Source organism: Salmo salar, unplaced genomic scaffold (assembly GCF_965601325.2).
Source record: "Salmo salar unplaced genomic scaffold, fSalSal1 ptg000386l, whole genome shotgun sequence".
Taxonomy (NCBI): domain Eukaryota; kingdom Metazoa; phylum Chordata; class Actinopteri; order Salmoniformes; family Salmonidae; genus Salmo; species Salmo salar.
This window is the reverse complement of record NW_027675370.1, coordinates 170497-175316: the sequence shown is the minus strand read 5'-3', so window position 1 is coordinate 175316 and position 4820 is coordinate 170497. Positions and strand designations below refer to the sequence as shown.

General features: G+C 39.8%; 1 long non-coding RNA gene across 1 annotated transcript; it reads right to left on the bottom strand.

Annotated features, from left to right (window-relative positions):
* Window positions 1-490: 490 nt before the first annotated feature.
* On the bottom strand, window positions 491-3781 carry LOC145875952 (uncharacterized). Its single transcript, XR_014391374.1, has 3 exons — window positions 3060-3781; window positions 1323-2607; window positions 491-835 (listed from the first exon to the last, which is right to left on the bottom strand). It is a non-coding gene; the product is annotated as an uncharacterized LOC145875952 (long non-coding RNA).
* Between the last annotated feature and the right edge of the window lie 1039 nt (window positions 3782-4820).

Genomic DNA, 4820 nt, shown 5'->3' with positions numbered 1-4820 from the left:
TATCATGTTGTGCCAAGGATGCAAGTCGTATATACATGTAGTTATTACCATGCATGAGATCCCCACATTGTAGCCTGTACATTTAACATATTCACTGATCATGTACTCTACCTTGGCAAATAAAGGTGCAGTTTAGGTATGAATGTCTTTGAGATTATTTTTCAGTCATATCCAATAGCAGGAGTATCAAATTCCAGTCTTTGAATGACGCTGTGTCTGCATGCATGTATTACAATTATACACTTCAACAGTGTTTACCAATCTTGGTCCTGGGACATCAATGGTTACACATTGTAACTAATAGACAAGAAACAGGATTTAACTAGTTAATTCATATATACAGAAATATCATGTTAAAAAACAGAACACTACACTTCCTATGCATCATGTAAATACTCTAACACTGGTTCATCTCAACATCTAATGCCCTTCATCTGCATTGATCTGATAAACACAGGATAGGTGGAGTATTTAATCACATTACACTTCATTTTCAACCAGTAGAGAATGTGAAATGCTTTATTGAAAAGCTCATTATCCAAGTGTTATAAATACAAGTTTAATCTGTACTTCAATGCACATCTGTTGTGCATTATAAAAACAGAGGAAGAAAGAGGAGGTGGTGAGAGAGGTGTAAAAGACAGAAAGGGAAAGAGGTAAGCACATAGGAGCAGGGAAGGCAGCACATGATTAATGAATCACAGTGCTACATAAATATTCTCTCAGTTCATCACAATTACATAATAGTGTCTCTCGTCGACCCAAAGGTTCTTAAAAGCAGGTGAGGTGGTGATGATGGGACTGGGGGTTGGCATCCTCTCACATCAAAACATATCTGCAGACGAGAGACAGATGGAGAGAGAGCATGTTTAAACCTTGTGTTTTTATTTTTTATTCTAACATTGTTAGTCATCAATCAGGAGGTGAAATGTAAAACTGACCTTGGATCATTAACTCTGGGACTACTGCATCTCTGTCTGTATTTCAATGTAAAGCATCTCTTTAATAATACTTCCTGTATAATATAAACTGACCTGGGATCATTAACTCTGGGACTACTGCATCTCTATCTGTATTTCAATGTAAAGCATCTCTTTAATAATACTTCCTGTATAATATAAACTGACCTTGGATCATTAACTCTGGGACTACTGCATCTCTGTCTGTATTTCAATGTAAAGCATCTCTTTATTAATACTTCCTGTATAATATAAACTGACCTGGGATCATTAACTCTGGGACTACTGCATCTCTATCTGTATTTCAATGTAAAGCATCTCTTTAATAATACTTCCTGTTGACCTGACCAAGTGACCTCTCACCTCTGATCATGCTGTGCCCTCTATGTAGCCAGTTCAGATGCAGGAGGGGTTCACCGACACAGCTGATATAACCTAGAGGATTTAGGGAGAAGAGGAGAGAGGGATGAAGTGAAGGAGAGAGACTGTTATTGAGAAAATAAGGTAGTTAAAGCGACAGTGTTCAACAGGAATCTCTGTGTGGCCTCACCTGGTGTCCACACCACACTAAGTGGCTGCAGAGTACTTTATGCTGAAAAACATGAACGGACCAACAAGGACAAACAATACAGCGTAGTTATAGAAATAATGAAGTGTCTTACTATTCTCCATGGTTGGCCCTCTTGCCTATTCTTTGAAGGTGGAAGGAGCCACAGTTATACACCTGAACCTGCTTACTGCACAACACAATCCATCAATCAGATTGATTCATGAGTGTGTAGGTGTGGGTTATAGGGTGTCTAATTGTTCTACATTTTTTCAATATGGGTGATTTAAAATAGCCTGTTTTGTTTTTGCACAGACATCACACCCTTACCTAAACAGCACCCTCACCTGAGAAGTAGAAATCAAAGGGAGAGAAACTGTGAATTGAATAACTGCAGTTGACATAGCTCAGTAAATAGAAGAATACTCTTATTGCAATGTGAATGGCTCTTAAAAGAGCTTTTGGTTGTGCATAGTGACGTCTATGGTGTTGCCAGGGAACAGCACCCTCTTTGAAGAAGTAGGAGGTGAAGATCTCCTGCACACGGATTGCCTCTCTTGCTGCGTTGTTGGACCCCATCCTTGAAACATCCTGCAGAGCAGCAGACTCCTCCTCTGGCACACGGCGGCAAGCTGCAGATCCCCTCCTGGTCCTTGGTCACCCAACCTTGCAGTGCCCTACACGTTAACTGTAGGCAATCATTTTGAAGGAATCTCCAGTTACAAGGTATCTGTAGGAATATGGAAGACAATGTAATTATTAGACTGTTACATCACCAGGTCATTGTGGATTACTAAAGTATAATATCCCTGATAACAAATCATGATAACATTGGATTGATAGATGCATGGGCACACATATGTACATGTGTAGCATGTGACAATAACAGGATCATATCAAGGATGGCATCACAAATGAATACATAAATACCACTTGAAGCTTGATAATGAGTTTGAATCATTTGAATCAGCTGTGCAGTGTGAAGGCAAAAACAACAATGTGCCCCTCTGAGTCCCCAGGACTGAGAACCACTGCTCTTCATTGGGACCTCTTCATATGTAGACTGGCTTTCATAGAGCTCTTTATCTGAGGACAGAAAACCTCACAAGAAACAGACTTCATTATAGTCAGATTACACCACACTGAATATTATGTTACTATTATCTCCGTCCTCACTTCTAGGGACAGGAACTACACAAAAGTACCTGCCCTATCCAGAATAGCCTCCTCTCTCACTGACAGTTGGGGCTGCTATCCTTTCACCCTCCTCCATGGCTGTTAGCTAGCTACCTACAAATGCATGTGGAGTTTGTTTTTTACAGTGATAAATACATCAAGATAGCTAGCTAAAATGAAGTTAGGTAGCTGGTGATATTTAATTCTATCTATACAGAATGTGATATTTAATTCTATCTAGCTATCTATCTATACAGAATGTGTAGTTGGCTAGATAGCTAGCTCATTTAGCAGCTCATTTGAGTTAGCCTGCACTGTAGCTAGTTAGCTAATAATACAGCGTTTTTTTTTTACATTTTCTAAATCTATTTACTTACTTACTTGAATAGGTTCTTCCAGCCATGTGGACAACTGGAAACAGGGCAGTAAAGTTTGTCACCAGAGCGTTTTAGAGGATATTACTATTGAACTATGTACCCATTTAATAGCCAGACCTTCATACAAACTTGTTCTGCTGAATTCTTGATGGAGTCACAATGGGCGGCCTAAGAGGCATCTAGTCCATCTGCTGACTGGACGCAGTTCAGTAAAATGTACATTTTATCTTCAGACAAAAAGTTAAAATGTAGGAAGCATGAGTTTTTACTCACCAGTGTAACAACACAGTGTGGTTAAAGACTTAGTAACTGAGCTGTAGTCATGATCTGGTTCCCTATAAGTACAAACAGTTGTTTTTGTTTTAAATTTACAAAATTAAAATTACAAATTTACATTTTAAATGTTTTCTTTACTCAAGTATTACAATTGTTTTATTAGGGGTGTAGGGTGGAAGTTGTCTCCGCGTAACAGGGAATTCCTGTCCATCGGCTTCCTGTATAGGTCTGTGCTAAAACCACCCCCCTCCCTCTTAGTCAAAATGTCCAGACAACTTGTTTCATGCACATGAAAGGTGAGGGTGAATTTCAGATGTTTACTGCTTGTATTGATGAAGGAGTGGAATCGATGAAGTTTCTCTGCTGTCCCCTGGAATAGAAGGAACTCGTCATCAATGAAGTCTTTTTCAGAGCCTGGTGAGGTGCTAGAATGGATTGTTAGGGCTGACAATCACATTCTTCTCTAACAACCCCACATACAGATTGGCATAATTTAGGGTGACCAAATTTTAGTTTTCCAAAAAGAGGACATGTCCGGGAAAAAGAGGACGTATGGTCACCCTACTGTAAATGCAATATATTTGGAAAAAATCCCATTATTTTCCAGTGTTTCTTTGATGTATTGCGCGATCGTATCAGCTGTCTCATTTGGAGTGTTTTTAACTTCGACTAATTTACTTTGCACGCCACCATTCTTCCAATCAAAATACTGAATAAGCAGAGGGAATATTTTCACAGCACCGTGATTGCTCCCATCAGTAGAAACAAGACAGTAAGGTATGTCTTCTAGTGCTTTCTGAGCTATGTCGACAGAATGTGGTGCTATCACAGCGTTAACAATTGTTTCGGTCGTAGTACGAGCGCTTGAAAGCGGTCAAAGCAATGCAAAACCCCCAAAACGCACACAATGAATGGCGACTGTAGGAAGCAAAAGCCGAATCCCGGACATTTTAGGCGATTTAGAAATCCCGGCCGGACGCATTTTTTTAGGTCCAAAAAGAGGACATGTCCGGGAAAAAGAGGACGTATGGTCACCCTACATAATTAGATGCTATTTTTAAACTACAATGACCATAATGCACTGCGTGCCTACTTGTCTTGTCTGTGTTTATTTTACACCTGCTATGTAAAAGAGACAGAAGAATGCACGATGGTCAATGCTATCTGGGATCCTTGGGACATCCCTACCCTAAACCCTAACCTTAACCTCTACCTTAACCATTTTAAAAGTCAACTTCAACGGGCTAGGGACGTCCCAAGGATGTATCTCTACCTGAAAATACATGATCTAAGTGATTGATAGTTGGTATTCAGCAGTCATAAAGCCTTATTTACTTTAATGAACTACTAAAATAGTGAATTTGTTAGACAGCAGCTCTACACTTTATTGACTGACTGATCCATTCATCCTTCCATCCCTCCTCAGCCTTCCTCTCCTCTGAAGACCCAGTGAGGGTGGAGCTCAGTCAGAGAGCTGTTGAGGGA